The sequence below is a fragment of the Odontomachus brunneus genome, unplaced genomic scaffold (genome assembly GCF_010583005.1).
Source record: "Odontomachus brunneus isolate Ranch 3 - 2012 unplaced genomic scaffold, Obru_v1 Obru_scaffold_004, whole genome shotgun sequence".
NCBI lineage: Eukaryota > Metazoa > Arthropoda > Insecta > Hymenoptera > Formicidae > Odontomachus > Odontomachus brunneus.
The window spans coordinates 1474309-1492868 of NW_022639454.1; the positions used below are offsets into that span (position 1 = coordinate 1474309).

Sequence of the window (18560 nt, forward strand, 5' to 3'; positions counted from 1 at the left end):
TGTACCAAACATCCTTTCAGTTCCGAATACAAAAATAATTTTTTCAGTGATGCGAGTCAAAAGAGTCAAGTAAAATGTACGTCGTCACGGGCAGTTTCCTCATCGTCGTCCAACGACGATCTCTCCAAGTGATCCTAATGATCCTCTGAATGTTTAGAGGAGGCAGGCACCAAACGCACACAGCGAACCGGCCCGCACGGCTCGGCCACACTCTCGGAACATTCTCTCGCTGTCGCGTGAACATTAAAGGATACTAATCTATCAAAAGTTTACTCATCTGCTCCGCGTCCTGCGGCGATCCCTTCCGCTCCTGCCCGACGGCGTTCCCGAAATTCTTCGTCGAGTCGAGTCTCCCGAAGGCACGTGCGAATAATTCACGAACGTATCGATCAAAAGCACTTTTGTCCCGTTTGCAACATTCCTGACGCCATCGATCGTGTTCTTCATAATGCACGTTTTACGAGGATAGTCTCTGGCAGCCCTCCGAAAGCCGTACATCCTTTTCATTATTCAATCGCTACAATTTGCATAACAAATCGGTCGGAATGACAAAAGCGGCCGAACGGAACGACTGAGCCAAGTCACCGATATCCCCCCGGGGCCTGGCCGCTTTGAGTTTCGATTTCGCGACGCGAGTACTTGACAACCACGATTAGCGGGCGCGTGTTAATCCCTTAAAAATACCCTTCTCCTCTCCTCCTCTCCCCTGGCACGTCGTGGGAGGAATGAGTAAGCGGCTTATTTTGCAAGCGGTGCGTCGTAAGCTCGATATTCCGTGAGACACACACTTTGCGAATCTGAAGCGGGATGACGAAAGTGAGAGAGAGAGAGAGAGAGAGGGGGGGAAAGAGGGAGACAGAATACGCGCCGATGGCCATTCAGGGGAAAAATCCTCGAACTACTCTCTTAAAGTGGATCAGTGAACATATTTCCGATTGAGTCAGTGAAAGGAGAGTGTCTCACCGATGATCAGCGAGTATACAGTGATTTCTAGTGGAGACACTCCCGCTTTATACTGCCGCGTCGTACATCTCGCTGAACCTGACCAGTGGAGATCTCACTGCAATATCTGTGATACACAAACTCGTTACACGCTACACGAGATCCAACTTTCTGCGTTCGCGGTGATGAAATTAACGGCACGTGCGCGATTTGCGTGGCAATGGCGCGCGTCTGCGCTTGCAAACTGCATCGATAACAATCGCTACTGATCGATTGATCCTCTCGGCGAGATTTTGCCGGTTGCAGTGCGCTGTGCTTGTAACTGAATTGTCAGTCGCATGAGTATAGCATCTCAGTGAAGAATGTACTGATTTTGCACGGAAAAAAAGATTTGGTTGAATTAACCAAATATCTGGTTGAATATGAACGACCCAGAAATTCCGATTGAAGTAACCCGAATTCTGTTTAAGTTAACAAGATCTTTGACTTGATCTTTCTGATTATTTAACCAGACATGTTTGGTTAGTCTGCCAAAGATCTTGTTAACTTAAACAGAATTCGGGTTACTTCAATCGGAATTTCTGGGTCGTTCATATTCAACCAGATATTTGGTTAATTCAACCAAATCTTTTTTTCCGTGCAAAATCAGTACATTCTTCACTGAGATGCTATACTCATGCGACTGACAATTCAGTTACAAGCACAGCGCACTGCAACCGGCAAAATCTCGCCGAGAGGAGAGCTCATATTCCACTGGATCGTTCATATTCAACCAGATATTTGATTAATTCAATCAAATCTTTCTTTTCCGTGTGCACTTTACTGAGAGCAGCGGCGACGCGCTTTTGGGGCAGGAAAAAGAACTCTCGCGCGGGGAAATGACTCGAGTGATTTTTTTTTATGCGAACGACGAGCTGTGCGACACCCGCGGCGGGAGAATTTGCGAAGCAACGACCGTCGCGAATCGCCGACGAACGGCGCGCGAGCGCATCCGTTTCAGCGGACGCGCGAAATGCAACTGCGAGCGGAATTCGTGCGGACCGCGGCGGTCCGTGGCATGCACATGCTTGGGCAGTCGAGCACGTGCCATCGGTGAACGGGTTGGGTATGCGTGTGTGTATGTGTGTGTAGAGGGGAGTGTGTCTGCGCGTGTGTCTGCGCGACGCGCAATCGCGAGCAAAGGGTAGAAATGGACGGAAACCCTTCGCGGGCGATCTCGAAATGTCGTGCTTGAGCGACTCAGATCGACGCACTTTGCGTCGCGTGTGTGTCGCTGACGGTCTGAATAAGTGAGGCGAGCGAGGAGGAAAAGCGACGAGCTTCGAAGATAAATAAATTCGCGTTACCCATGCTTGTGCCTGTCCCGAAAAGGGACAGGAGGACGTCCATTAGGAAGGAAAGAAAGCTAAATGCCGCGATTGGAATAGCGGGCGGACGTTAAACACGCCCGGGAGATGGAAATTCTCCCCCGACTCCCTCATTACGCAAACCCCGACGTCCGTTCCACGGCAAAGGCGCTCGCTCGCTCTCTCTCTCTCTCTCTCCCTTCCCTCCCTCTCTCTCTCTCTCTCTCTCTCTCTGAGACTGGTAATTAATCTCTGTTCCAGCAGCGCACGATTCGCTCTATTTCTGTTAGCCGCCCCTATCGTCCAGAAAGCGGTATTTTATCGTTCGCCTGCCGCTCTCGTCGCGCGCAATCATCGTTGTTTTCCCGTTTCCGTACGTGAGCGCGCACGCATACGTCGTAAAACACATCCCGCGAGAGCTGTCATAAGTACCGGCGGCGATTAATTTCGCCCGGCGAAGAACACGGGGCGAGTGCATAAAGTACGATTCAATTGCGTCGCCGGAGAACCGCGACCAGCGTCCATGTATCATGCCGGAGACGCGGGGTCCAGAATGTATGGGATTTCTACTTCCGCAACATCCGGCACGCCGAGGCAAATGCGGTACGCAGTACATTGTTACGTAGCGCACGCAACGGTGTTATTCGCGCGCGCACCAACGAGAACGCGAGTCCCTCCGAGCGAGAAGAACGGCCCCCCGAAAGTCAGATTTCCGCTGGAAATCTTCCTCGCGGAAAATCGATCCCGAATTCAACCAGATGTCCGGTATCCGGCATGAAACAATGATTGTTCACTCGAGTGTATCACTCGAGTTTTAAGTGGATATCCATTTTTCCTATGCGCGTTACATATATTGTCGAAAGAAAAGGATACATCTCGGCAGGATATACATTCTAAATTGTAAATGACATTGCCAAGTATGCGTTTGCTAATATTAATGGTTTCCAATTAAAGAAAATCATTATTACTTACTATTATTAAGTCCTAGCAAGTTTGGCATTTCAATCAAGGATATTAAATTCAAGCAAAAAATCGTTCACTTCATAGAGTTGAACCAACTTCCGCTTGTAAAGAAAACAATTTCTACTTTTGAATGCACACACTGCAAAAACTGATGTGTTAAATTTAACACATTTCATGTGTTCCCAAATCATCCACTCTCATTCATGTGTAAATTTAACACAAAACAAATGTTAAAAAGTAACACAAGCATAATATGGAAAAAATTAACACAAGAATTTAACATTTGAATAACGTTAGGTATTATACCACAGATATTTAATATGTCATATTGACGTATTTAATATGTCAGACATAGATTATGTCAATTCAACATTTTTATTTCATCAAAAGTAGATTAATACTTCTGTCAAATGTTAAAGTAACATTTTATTTTAGTTAATTTAACATTATATATATGTCAATTTAACACAAACTATAATCCCTGACGGTATTCAAGCGTTAAATTCTTGTGTTAATTTTTTACATATTATGCGTGTTACTTTTTATCACATTTGTTTTGTGTTAAATTTACACTTGAATGAGAGTGGATGATTTGGAACACATGAAATGTTAAATTTAACACATCAGTTTTTACAGTGCAATAATGAGCTTTTCTCTCACTGTGTACATATCTCGAGACTATTGTCAAGAAAGTGTTCTTTGCTGAAGGGGTAATCATTACTTAAAGGAAGGAAAGGAAAAGAAAGGAAAACTAAGTAATCGTTTTTCTCTTAACAGTAGAATGATTTTGTTCTGTGTGTGTATGCTAGGCCTTGCGCTTACTGGAAGGACTCTCTCTCTCTCTTTCTCTCTCTACACGAATTATATTTACGAAATCTTTGAACGGGGAGGCAGGGGGGACATCAAATTCGCACGCATGAATGTTTAATCGACCGGCGGAAATGCTCGAACTCGTTTTTCTCGTTCGATCGAACGGAACTGTCGCTCCATGTCGCGTAGCTTACGTAGCGAGCGAGAGCGAGGAGAAGAGCACCCACCCGGAGTGAGCAACCGGATGTTACCGTCGACCGAATGCTCTTCCGCGGCGCGCAGCACGGCGCGATAAGAAAGACGGAGAGCGCGCTTTTATTCGGCCGGCGGTGAGAAATTCGAGGTGAACGCGCGCGCGCGTGCAAATGCGGTTCCCGTGTTTTCGGTATGTCATCGCAAATGTTGCGGGGCATACGTTGCCGTTGCAAAACACTGCGGCGCTACCGGATGCGGCGGTCGAATGAGATATTATTGACAAATTAATTATGGACGTGCGCGTGGCAGCGGTCCGCCGTGTACCGCCCCCTTTCGTCTCCTCGTCTTCCTCACAGCCGCCTCTCCTTCCTCCCCCCCCCTCTCTCTCTATACACACGCGGCGGCCGGATATTAAAAACAATGATTTGTCGGGCGAAACATGCGAGCGTTATAACTCGTAATCAGGAGCGCGCGCGATTTTTCGTTCGGGGCACTCAATTCCGAGTGTTACGAGTGGAAATTGGACATTTTCGACTAGAACAAAGGGAAAGCTAAAGCAATGAAAGCGACGTCAAATGCCGCGCATGTGTGTACACGTTTTTCCGCGAGCACTTGCCTCTCCCTCTTTTTTACGTTGCATTCGCCCGGAGCGTTCGCGCTTTGAATGTTCATTTCGTTAACGAGAGCACAAACCACACAGCGTAAGATAAGACAGCCGACCCGCGGGGAAAAGCTTGAACGCACGCTGAAAATACTACCCCGCTGTCCAGAAATAGGTTAAATACATCGGCGTAACGGCCCTTTGTTGGCCGGAAATTCGAATCCGCGAAGCTTGTGGAAGCGGCTTGCGGAACGATTCCGCGGAAGCGACGTCGGAAAGGGAACAAAGGACCGTATACTTTGCCGTGGCAGTATAAACGGCAATTACGGTTATCTCCCGCTCTCTCTCCTGCTCGCTTGATATGCGTGCGATTCGCTTACGCATCGTATGTCGGGAACGCGCAACGATGGCACGCGCGAATTTTCGACATGAATTCCTGCGACTGCACGATCGGGAGAAGTGAGAACCCTCTCCGCCAAGAACCTTTGGAAAATTTCATGTGCGCGTTGTTGTCGAATATCTTCAAGTTACCTGTCAAGCTCGAAATAAGCGCGAACGATCGCCGCACCTCTCCCAAGTACAATCAATGCATTTTTCACTGAAATGCTATACTTATAACTGGTGCTTCAGTACATAGCATTAAATCAATAATGTCACTAATTGGATCAGTTCATATATATATATATATATATATATATATATATATATATACATTTATAAATTATTGCAGACATTTACACATTTAAACGTTTTTCTCGAAACTTGTAAGAGATAATTAAATGAAGTTTTAATAAAGTTAAATAAGTTAAATAAGTTCTAATAAAAGTTGTTTCTTTTTCGAAGCTCTATCCAATGATACTCCATTCGACCTATGTTCCCATTTGAAGTTTCAAAGTTGACCTAAGTAACACCTACTTCCGGTTTATCCCGGAAGTTGAAACTGTCATCAATATAAATATTTTTGATGCCCTTTAGTAATGAAAATTCTTTTCCTAACTTCCTATGACGTTCCATTACTGGCATGAGTGGGCTGAAACACCCTGTAATAGCTTTGAATCAGTTAATGTCACTGATTGGATCAGTTCATACATATATAGTAGCGATTATCCTCATTGTTTATGTATTTTGGAAAGTAAGACAAAGCAATGAAATGATTTCACTAAGAATCAGTGAGCAGTCACTGATTTATAAGTGAAATTCATCTTTTACTGATTCAATCAGAAACATTTTTAGTGATTTACTTCAAGAGTTGTATTGATAGTTATTACTTGAAATCGTCTCAGGTGAAATACTTACATTTCAAATTAGAGTTTCCCCCAGAGATGAATCTCGTGATTATAGACATAAAAAATCTCACATATAATCTGATTGATAAAATATTCGAGAATTATTTGTGAGATATAAAGCTTATTTCTGTGAAATAAATTTATTTTAATTGAAATATTTTAATTGAAATTATTATATAATTATTTTAATTGAAGTAAAGTTTATTTGAGAGAAAATTTATTTCTATGAAAGTTTATTTGAAAGAAAGTTTATTTCTTATGAAATAAACTTTATTCTATCGAATAAACTTAATATCCTACGAATAAATTTTCAAGTGCTTTTCTCTCAGTGCATCAAAAATCAACTGAAAAAACTTGAATCCAACTCTGAGTAAAAACCTGAATATTTGACATGAGACAAGTTTCAAGTGGCAACTATTAATACAGGCTTAAGAGAGTAGGCACCTTTCTCTCTCTTTCTTTCTCTCTGTCTCTGGTGCGTGCCGAGTTCACCGAACGGAAATGCAGCGAAATTGGCGCGAAAGGCGCACGTTCGGCAATCTCACAGGTTCACGTACGAAGGAAAGATTTTTCCTTCGTGCGTTATCAAGAGAGCTAACAAGGGATATGCAAACGAGGCATTTTTCGCGGCAAGTCGGACGTGGTCGAGACGACGGCAGGGTAAGGCGAGGCAGGGCAGGGCAGGAGTCGGACGAAGTCGTCGCGGCTCCGACATTGAATAATTTCGCGCACTTTTATGCGGAATATAACGCGCCCTTACAAATCTCACGCTCGCACTCGGGGAACAATGAATCACGGGCGTTCGCGAAAACGGCCGAGCCGAGGCTGTACACGCGGCGGGAATCGCCATGAGGAGCACGTACAAACCGCGGCCGAATCTTGAGAATTCTTACGCTTCGCGGGAGTAACGAGAGCGCCGCGGGATTATGTCCGACGAACTGGAGAAATATCCGGTGAAATGAATCGCGAACGCTCGAACGCGCCTAAATACGTGACGGCGGTGGCGGCGGCGACGAGGAATGCATCGAGAACTATCGTGGACTATTTGCGTTATCGAGCGAACGAAAATAGCGCCGTAAACCGCCGGCAGGTTTACAGTCCGGCCTCCGTTTACTGCGAGAAACGTCGAGATGACGAGATAGCGGGAAATTTAAACAATAGTAAATCTTAATGAGGGTTTCTCAAAAAGCGGATAAGAACGAGAGAACAGAGAGTGACTCCGCGGTCGCTCTCTGCTCGCGACTTGACTCCCCTCACTCCGGTTGTAGCTTTTATGCCGCGAGTTGTTGCGAATAATAATCGTCCCGAGCTGTATCGCTGATGTTCGTGTTCTTGAAGAGGATAAAAGGAACTCCTAATCCTCGGCCGAGTTGCGCCGAGTTACTTGCGTCTTATTTCTACTTCATTCTCTTATCGCGAGATTTTTTAAATTTCATTGATATATTAAGTCTTTGAAACTTTTCGATTTGCGATGACATTGATATCAAAAGACGATTGATACTTCTTTAGAAGAGAAGGAGGTAGAATGGAATAGCGCCTCTGCACGGAGAGAGAATTTTATCGTAAAAATTATTGTAGGATTTTGACCGATAAATAGATATTTAACATAAAGGACAATTAGAGTTCAAGCACAGGTTGATTAGTGCTATTAAAACTATTAAAAAATAGTGACCCAATCTCACAAAGAGACGAAATTTATTACTTATCAAACGCGTTTCGGTCTAATTTCACAGACCCTCCTCAGTGATTACAAATAATATTTAAGTGTCGCAAAAATAAACTAATCTCGCACTAATCAATCTGTGCTTGAACTCTAATTGTCCTTTATGTTAAATATTGATACACTCAGGAAGAGTCTTTAGTTTTATTAGTTCCAATGAATAGACATTCGATACTAAATCACTGTCCTTTCATTTCATATGTACTACCTTATATATTAGGGACTAACAAGTAAACCTACCCAAAAGTTACACTCCAATTTCTTTCTAATTTGGCGCAAATGTAGAAGTACAAAAAATATTTAGATCATATTTTTTTTATTTTGGCCCACTTTGAGTCTCACGGACAGTTTATAGTTTTTTAATGGTTTCACTTCTATCACCAACAAGTGCAACAAAAATGCATAAGAAATAAAATTAGATACAAAATATAGACGTTTTTGGTTTGCTGATTATAAATATGAAGTCAAATATGTAAAATCATTTGTATAAATAATAAAATGTTTCAACAAAACATGTGAAAAATTGAAAAAAAATTATTTATACAAATAATTTCTCGGTTTGGCCGAGATTCGAAACATTTTTTATTAATTTAGCACAGATTTAGCACAGATTTGAAATATTTCGGTTGGAATCTCGGTTAAAAAAGTTTAGAATGGTTCGTGTCTTAGCTATGCCTATTTTGTTAAAATTTTAATTAAAATTGCTGGATTTTTCTCGGTTTGGCCGAGATTTGAACCATTTTTAACTAATTTAGCACAAATTTGAAATATTTCGGTTGGAATCTCGGCTAAAGAAATATTTAGAATGGTTTGTATTTCAGCTATATCGATTTTGTTACAATTATTTAACTATATCTTGTATTCAATTTTATTTCTTATGTATTTTTGTTACACTTGTAACAATATATGAATAGGAGTGAGAACATTAAAAAGCTATAAACTGCTCGTGAAACTCAAAGTGGACCAAAATGAAAACATATGACCTAAATATTTTTTGTACTTCTACATTTGTGCCAAATTAGAAAGAAATCGGAATGTAGGTTTTTGGGTAGGTTTATACTGTTAAATATTGAAGGATCAAATTTAAACCAATTTCTTGAATTAAATAATACTTAGTTACTTTTAACTATCATATGTGTTAAAATTTACTATTTTAACACAAAACATGTGTTTAAAAAAACAACCACATCTAATCAACCCATTTAAAATAATATTAAGTCATTTTTTACTAAAACAAAGATTACATTAACGTGCACATAAAAAATAAACTAAATTTTAATCAAATTTAATACATTTCTTAAGTTAAATTATTTAACTCCATTACATTAGTTAAATTAACGACATATTTAGTAGGAGCAGTGGTGACTTATAGGAATGGTTAAAAATAACTCAAATTGAGTATAACTTGACACTACGGATTTAACAGTGTACTTGTAAGATAAAATATGAAATTCTCCCAACTTTAAGAGTATTGTGTGCTTAGAATATTTTCCTCTTGGCTTTAGAAGAATCCTCTTGGTCATATACGTGTAAGAGAGGATTTCCGAGTTAAAATTTTAGTCCAATGTTAAATATTGAATTCTACAACACAATAGGAGCTAAGTTGGCAAAGTAAATTTAATCCTAATGATACAATTTACTTCTACTTTGACTCTGACGATTGACTCCGAAATTTCTCTTTTTACTTAGTGTCAAAATAGGTTGTATTATAGACTTCAGGACATCAAAATAGTTGAATGGAATGGAGTCAAAAATTTGGACTCAGATTAAAGATAAGATTATATCTTTCGGGTGTGTAAGAACAAGAGACTTATACTTGTGCTGTAGATAAAACATGAAATTTCTCTAACTTTGAGGATATTTTCTCTCTGCTTTTCGACGAATCCTTGAGGTCATTAAGGCCGTAAAATTCTTTGGAATTCGGGGAATTTTGCTGAAAATGTGATTACATTTTGTGGGTGTATCGAATTAATGGAGGCTACAATGAATCTCCACACACAATCGGGAGCCACAATCTTCAGTCGCGTAAGCCCGACTTTGAATAGAAAACAGCGACGCTCCCGAGGCGAATATCGACGCGCAGTAGGCATTATTCGTCTCTGAGCGGATAGCCGCGCTGATCGCGCTAATTGCGAGCTAATTCGCTTTCTCCCGGCGAGAGTCGGCCGATGAGTCGTCGACGGCGCGGCGTGGTGCGGCGCGGCGCCGGCGTGTCTGTCGGCCTCTGCGTACGCGAGGGATTCCGCGCGAGCTTTGCAGTGCGTGCGCTGCGTGAGAGCGCGGCTGCGGGAGCAGGACGGCGCGATAAGCGAGCTAATTGAAGAGCGCGCGAGCGCACGCTCGCGTTTGCATTACGTTCCAGAGCTACCCACCGCGATTAAATTCGCCGTGGCAATTCGTGATCCACCGTATTAACTCGCAATATCGACGTTCCCCTCTCTCTCTCTCTCTCTCTCTCTTTAGCTGCTCCCTCTCTATCTCTCTGTTTGCGAACGACTCGGATGCCGTGGACACGTCGCGAAACGTGCGAAAACCTCTTCTCTCCTCGTACTTTCCCTGCTGTCTCGCGCTCTTATCGTCGACGACCATCCCGATGAGGGCATCCTCCGGACGAGTGTGTATGTATGCCCGGACCCTCGAAGGAACAAAGCGAACGTGACCGCCATAAGTGAATAATACCTGGACGAAAAGCCGAACCGGCTGTGATCGACAACGTAGGACAACGTTCTCGTGTTTATCTACGAAGACGCTCTGGCGCGCGAGAATTCAAGCTGAAATAAGCTCACAGGATCGAATCGATGTTCTACTTCTTCTCTTTCTCTCTTTTTTCTCTGCTTCTCCCTCCTCCTTTACAAGAAACAATAACTGTTATCGCAGTTAATATTTTCAAAAAATTCCAAGAGTGACTAGGATAATTAAATCATATGTCTGTCTTTGTTCTCCTTCAAAATAAACAGACGCATGCTTTAACCGTGAGTTTAGCCAAGAAGAAAAGAGGAACCTTGCTGGTCCGAGAAACCAACAAGGAGAACATCTTCCTTCGGTCCGAAAGTTAAATAACCAGCGAACATGGTTTCCCGCGGGATGAAACGACGCGTGCGCGCCAAGTTCCGCGACGTTAACAAACGTCGGGACTGATTTCGGCTAACGCAGAGCTTCGCCCGAGCTTCGCGCAAATCCGAGGTCAGAAGGGCAAAAGGGCGCGGCGCGCGCTTGATACGCGAAAGTTGCCGCCGCCGAGCGACATTACGGAACTCGTAAGCAGATTTAAACTGCGGCTCCCGACGGCAAAAAAGCCTCTTCTCCTCGAACGATGGAGGAAATATCGAGCGCCGTGACGATTCTCTCGGAGGCTTGAGAATTACTTCGATACAAGATTCATGAACACGCTCTCTTAAGGTGAATCAATAAAAATGTTTCTGACCGAATCAGTCAAAGGACCAATTCACCAACGATCAGTGAATATACATTGACTTTCAATGTAAACGCTTCATTTCTCTTGCATTTCCATCGGATTTTACTGCGAGAGCTCTGTGATAAATAAATTCGTTATACGTTAGAGCGAATCCAAATTTCGCGTTTGTGACAATAGAATTAAGAGCTTGAAAGTTGTGAGGAAAGTCAGATTTTTACTTCAGTGTTAGATCCAAGCTTTTCCGATTATAATTTAGAGAGACACGTCGCGGAGACATGTCGCCGTGTCTTCGCGTCTCCTCCTCACGCAGGAAAACCGACGCGATCGGGACAACTCACCGGGGAGACCTCCGTGAGACCACGAGCCGCTTGTTTTAAAAGTTTTTTAATGGAGCAAAGCGAGATAGCGCGTCTGTTGGGAGCGCGTGATCAAATTAAATTAAACCGTCGGGACCGCCGACTCGACGGCAATCGGCATTTTTTGCGCGTTACAAAGCGCCGCCGAGCCGATAATCATTATATTTCCGTGTAATGCGAAAGATCCGCATACCCTTAACCGATGATCTCAATAATTCGACTTAATTCGATCGCATATCCGCTGTCTCATTATCCCTCCTACACATGATCGTTATTTGAAAGTGGGAGTATCATTAGACGTAATTTCCTTTTGCCCAGAACCCATTAAAGTGATCTTCGGAATTTTGCCAAAGGTATAATTTCAAAGCTCGCGGGCGTGTAATTTACGTGCGTGGATGCGAAGGAGAAAAGTTTTTAAATTTACGTTCTCTACGCTCTCGCTCTCCCCCTTCCTCTCTCTCTCTCTCTCTCTCTCTCTCTCTCTCTCTCTCTCTCTCTCTCTCTCTCTCTCCTTTTTTCTCGCCGGTCTAACGCCCACGCGAAACGCGTAACCGTTTCGAGTCTTATTTCGAGAGGAACGGCTTTTTTGCGGCAACACAAATGTACCTCCTCGAAAGAGGAGGCATGCTTCGTGTAAAAAGGACACGCCGAGTGAGAGAGACGAATGGACACGCAAGTTCCCGTCGTCATCGTTTTTCGCGAAAAAAGCTACCGAGAAAAAAACGGAGAAGAACGCTCTCTCACGTTTGTGAAGTTAATCCCGTCCGCGACTTCATTTGCGGCACTCAGGCGATGGCGCTTGAATTATCACTGTTATCTCGAGAGCAACGACAGTACATCGCGGCCGTGTGTTACGTGAAAGCAAACGTTCGCGATCTTTCGCGGAAGTGGCGCGGTGAAAAATGCTATCGCGCGCGCGCGATCACACCGAACGCTGTACGCGTTTAATTCGACCTGCGCTTAATCGTATCGCGTGATGATTACGCGCGATTATGCGATTATGTGCTTAGGGGAGAAAACCTCTCGCGCTAATTGCAACACGTGCGATAATTTTAGCGCTCAATTGCCGCGAATGTATACATCGCGAGGAGAAACGAGATTGCAAGCTTCTTCGCGAAGAGAAGAGAGCGAATCTTCATCATGAGACTAAAAAGGCGACGTAATTTTGTTATTATTGGCAATTCGCGCGGTCACACGGGGGGAGAAATGTCATTTTGCTGTTAAAGAAAAAGCAATTGTTTGCTTTGCTTCTTTGAAATAATTGTCTTTGACAAAGGATATTCTCCTGATATGCTTATCAAGAGGTTAGGCTTTTGGAAAAGCTTTTTGTCTCACTCAAAAGAGAAATTTATTCTCTGCAATAACACATTATATACAAGTTTGCACTGAGAAAAAATATTTTTCTAGTAAAAAATATACATTTTCTTTTAAAAGTTTAGCTTTTATAAAAGCAATTGTTTATTCTATTTAAATAAAAGAATTTGAATACATATGTTATAAGTAACTATAATGTTATTAGTAACATATTATATAGTATATAATGTTATTAGTAACTATAAGAATATTTTTCTTTCATATAAATTTTTTTCAATTTTACTAAGTTTTTAGTGGTTAGATTGTCAGCAAATATTTTTTTGCTGTGAATAAATTTCACTAGAAACATAGCGAGTGTTTTAATAGCAGATTTCGGTTCTCAAAATATAAATAACACATATCAGATGAAAGGATAGTGAATTACTACAGTAAATATCGATCAATTCCTCGGTTGAAAAATCTTATAGCAACTTTTACTATGAAATTTTCTCCGTGCAGCGAATATAAATATTGTTTTCCTTTCTTTTAACGTTTACTCGAATGCAGCGCGTATTTTTCTGCTTATGCGGCCCGCACGACAATGACGATTGACATAAACCGCACACGATCGCTAATGATGACAACTCCGATGCACGAGCGACTCGCGTCGATGGACAAACAATCGGCGCGAGATACACCCGACGAATTTATGTTGACTCGGCGCTAAACGTGGTTGTCAAGTCGAGAATTTTCGCAAAGTAACGCATTGCACAAATATCCCATGCAAACAGAGCCGGCCCCCGAATCGGACCGTTAAATTTCGCGCTTGACATACGTACACACACACACACACACACACGCCCGCGGCTGCTTAATTTCACTGATGCGCGTCGTGCACGTCCGATGTAAATAAATCGCGTGAGCTCTTCGCTATTTTTCGGAAACTTTACAACGCAGCTGTCCGAGATGCTGCGCGCTTCACACCGAGATAACCCGAGTCGAAATTTTGACCCTATGTTGAATTCCACACCGCAGTAGGAGCTAAAATAGCAAAGTAGGGTTAATTCTAATGATATAATTTACTCCTACTTTGACCCTGATGATGTCTAAAATTTTCGCTTTCGCTTTCTTTTTCAAAGTAGGTTCTATAATAGTAAGATTTTAGGAAGCAAAATAGGTTCGAACCTCTATTGAAGCTTTAGCTTCTACATAGAATATATGTATTTTATAGAAATATTTAAAAAATTTAATAAATAACGAAACAAAAACGTCAAATAGCATACAAAATATACATTTCATTTGTCGCATATATTTCAGACATTATCAGGGTCAAAGTAGGAGCAAATTATATCATTAGAATTAAACCTACTTTGCTATCTTAGCTCCCACTTCGGTGTAAAATTCAGGGTTCAACATAGGGTCAAAATTTCGATTCTGAAATGGATGTCAATATCGTCAAAATAAGTTTCACCTAGATTGTAGATTATCTAAGTAGACTCAAACTATTTTTAAGAGCTCCAAAGTAGCGTCAAAATTTTGACAAGGTAGAGTTAAAGGTTCAAAAGAGAAGTTAATGAGTATCAATGTCGTCAAAGTAGGCTTGACCTAAGCTACAAACAGTCTAAGTAAGCGCAAACTATCCTTAAGAGCGTCAAAATAACATCAAAATTTCGACTCGGGTTAATATGCGACAATATCGCAACGCGTCGTCGCGCGAAATCTCTAATCAGGAGATACGAATATTTCGAGATTAAACAATGGAGAAATCAAGCGGGCACGAGCTTATCGATAAATAAATACCTTGAAGAGCGAGAACCGACAATGCCGTCGCGTGCGGCACAATCGTACATCGCGCCGCGTGTGCACACACAACATTCGCTTCCTTCGACTCGCAGCCCGCCGCATGGACATTGCTCGCTCCGAGATATTGGCATACCAGGTGTCCCGCAACATATACGGCACATGTAGCGAGGCTATATCTATCGATAAGCACAGCCGGCTTCTCTCGAGCAAAAATCTCGGCTGGAGATGCTCATAATTGAGGTGTCGTCTGTGTGTGTGTGTGTGTGTGTGTGTGTGTTTATGTATGTATGTATGTGAACCGCCAAAAATTAAATTAAATCTATACAATTAAGCTAATGAAATTCAGAACAACTTCACCGAGTCAGATTTTTGTCTTTTGCTTTCTTTCTTCTAAATCGGATGTAGAAGTTAGATTTAAAAATTTTAAAAACAGCAGATAATTCACTTCATATCTTATTTAATTTAGCATCAGATGCATATGTGATATTAAAATATTCAAACCTTGATTACAGGCTTCTCTCAAAAATTCAAAATTAAATTAAATTAAATTAAATTAAATTAAATCAAATTAAATTAAATCTATATAATAGAATGTCTGTCTGTTTGTTTCCCGTGCAAACCCTTTGACCGATCTGAACGAAATTTTGCATAGCTGCTCTCGAGGATCCTGCACAAAATCTAGGCTACCATGAAACCTGGACGCTTCTCTGGACTGATTCTATCTCCTTGACACTGATGATCTAAGTTTAGTTGTTCTAGCTGTGAGAAGCCCGGGCAACGGGCTGGTGAAGCCGATCATCGATAAAACCGAACTGAATCAACGATATCTGCTTCGGGATCGATCATCGATAGCCCGGAATCGCGCGGAGACATCGAGTGGCCAAAAATGAGAGAACCGAGAGGAAAAAGAAGTGCAAAGAGGAACAAATCGCGTTTGACGATTTGATCTGTCGTCGCGCGGAGACTCAGTCGGCGGAGGAATTCAATGGGAATATCACCTCGTCAGTTTTTCGCACTTTTCGCAGGGCGCGAGAAGCTCTACACTTTCCGGGTAATACCGTCGTGATTCTGTATGCGCGTCGTGCGGCCGAAGCGAGCTCGCGATCATTCGACGCGCGTGAATACGCGTGTTTGGAGCGCAAACGCGCGTCGCGATAGATCGACGGCTGCCCGTCGTCGCGTGCGCTTTCGCGGACGTTCGCAATGCAACTGCGGCGGCGAAATACGCGGCGCTGCAGCGTGCACCGCGCGCCAACGTGCCGGCGCGCCCGCGTGGGCGTGTGGGCGCGGGTGTGGGTGCGAGGCGGCGGGGTCAAGTGAAATTTCATATTTCAAAAAAGCTCGAAATTTGAGCCAATTTCGATGCTTTTTTTTTCAATGAAAGCCGACGAAATTCAAGACAAGCTTTGTTGAGCCAGATTTTTGCCTTTTGCTTCCCCCTTTTTGAATCAGGCTTAAAGACGTTGGATGTAGAAATTTGTTTTAAACCTTATTGTGCACTGTGGAGTCAAATAGATCCCAGAAAAAAAATAAATCTATAAAATAAAATAAGAAATAAAATATAATATAATAAGATAAACCTATATATTTTGGAAAAACTATTTGCTTTTTTCACAAAAATCCTAATTTTGATATTCAAAATAAATACCTTTTTTGAAAATCTTGCTATTGTACCAATTTTTTTTCTTAAATAGATATGTCTTGAGAGTAATTTCTTAAAATTTTACCTTGAAATATCAAAAATTGTATTATGATTTTTGGAGCAAATTAAATCATTTTTCGTGTTTTGTGGGCTTTCCAATTTTTTTTCTTTATTTAAAATCAAATTTTATCTAGAAAAATTATTCCGTCATATAAAAAGATGTTTGAAATATATCTTGAAATTTTTTCAAATAAAGAAGCGAATAATTTTATTGCAGCAAACATTTTTGTAGCTGGGATTGCGAAAGACCCCAGTGTCATTATATGATTCTACTAAAGTGTGCAGAATAAGGATTACTGAAACATTCCCCACAGATGCAGAGGCTCAAAACTTGTTATTCTAATAACAATAATTAATACAAAAATAGATAACGTGATAATAATAATGAAGTCTTACTTTATTCAGTAGTTTCTATTTACGAAAATTAGATACTACTACAATTAATCTCGTTTCGATATTACTTCAATTAATATGTTTCAATTAATCTCGATTCGATTCTATTTCAATTAATCTCTGTTAAATTAGGGTAAGATTTAGTGAGATTTATATGCGACTTTTCTTAAATCTGTAATCAGGATTTGAATATTTTAATATCAATATATGTGTCTGATGCTAAATTAGATGAGATATGAAGTGAATTATCTGCTGTTTGATAGACAAAAATTTTTAAATCTAACTTCTTCATATCCGATTTAGAAGAAGCAAAGCAAAAGACAAAAATTCGACCCGGTAAAGTTGTTCTGAATTTCATTAGCTTTCATTTAAAACGGAAAAACATCGATTCAAATTTCAAAGGTGCAGCCTGTTTTGAAACATGAAATTTCATTTAACCCCACTGCGCGACACAATCATGAGGGAAATATCGCGGACGAGGCGCGCCCGCACGCCGCAGATGCGTCCTCAATTTCACCGCGGAAAAACTTGACGTTGCCCTTTACGGCCGTCGTCCGACGAGAGGGGCGTCGCGTCGATCCGAAATGTAGATTGCCGAGACGAGACGTCGGCCCTGTGTGCAAAACTTCGAGGCCTGCGAGTCGTGGAAAAATATTGAGAGCGGCCATGCGTCGCGTCGCGAACTTGGAAAAATAAATCGCGCAGAGAAAGAGACTGGCAGATTCGGCGCTTCAATTACATTACCTTCGACGCAGAAATGCGCGTGAGTTCGCGTTTAATAAACATTTTTGGGATATAATCAAACACGACTCGAGGCGTGGGGGAGGAATTAACTGTGCCCGGCGATGCGGTCGATGATATTTCCGATTCGCGAGGTGTGTGCGGTTGAAACGTTCTCTCGCAATTACACACGAGTGCCGGAAATTGAATCGGCCATAATTATGCAAGAATAAGAGATTCAACCCGCAAAATTATGATTTTCCAGTTTTTCTACGTATGCGTAACGTATGAATAGTTCATGCGCCTCTCTATGTAAAACGAAAAACATCCAAGCCTCAAGTTAATTAAAAATCTTTTATTTTCTAATAGTTGCGCCATTCTTTACTAATTGTATCTCTTTTACTCATTTTTCAGGGTTAAGCTTATCGAATTATGAATACTTCTGGCCGTGATTCGGGCGGAAAAATTTAGGTTCATGCGCCTCTCTACGTAAAACGAAAAACATCCAAGCCTCAAGTTAATTAAAAACCTTCTATTTTCTAATAGTTGTGCCATTCTTTACTAATTGTATCTCTTTTACTCATTTTTCAGGGTTGTCAATGAATACTCTTGAGGAGAGAAAATTTGATCATGCTTAACTTCTCGAACGATTGTGAAGAATTTCAGTGCTATCTATACTTTTTGAATCATGTATCAAAATTGTCGTCTTCACTGTTCTCACATTCCATGAGGTTGGATAATTCTTGCGCAACTACGAACAATTACGAACTCGATTTCTACGTCAAGTCAATCGGCAGATTTACACTGCGGCTCTTATGCAAATGGCGACGCAACTCGTCGAGAACGGGGATAAGGCGACGCGACGTTCGTGATCATTTTTCGCAAATATTCCGCGAGAGTGCTCGAAAAATCGATCGCGCGCGAGTGGGAAACGGTCGCTCCGGTAACGCCATGCATTATCGTCGATGTGTTGTTGTTGTTGCCGGAACGGCGTGAGATGAGGGAAGCAGAGGGG

At 41.8% G+C, this 18560-nt stretch overlaps 1 protein-coding gene across 6 annotated transcripts in view; it reads right to left on the reverse strand.

Moving 5' to 3' along the window:
• LOC116846655 overlaps positions 1 to 18560 on the reverse strand; it is a 164164-nt gene that overhangs the window by 31983 nt on the left and 113621 nt on the right. The window contains exons 1-2 of one of the 6 annotated variants that reach the window (XM_032820816.1): positions 15729 to 15912; positions 278 to 517 (exon numbers count right to left, since the gene is read on the reverse strand). The exons of the other annotated variants lie outside the window; for them this stretch is intronic. The gene's annotated coding sequence lies outside the window, so the exon portion shown is untranslated. Of the gene's footprint in view, positions 1 to 277; positions 518 to 15728; positions 15913 to 18560 lie in introns of those variants that run through there. 6 annotated transcript variants of the gene reach the window in all.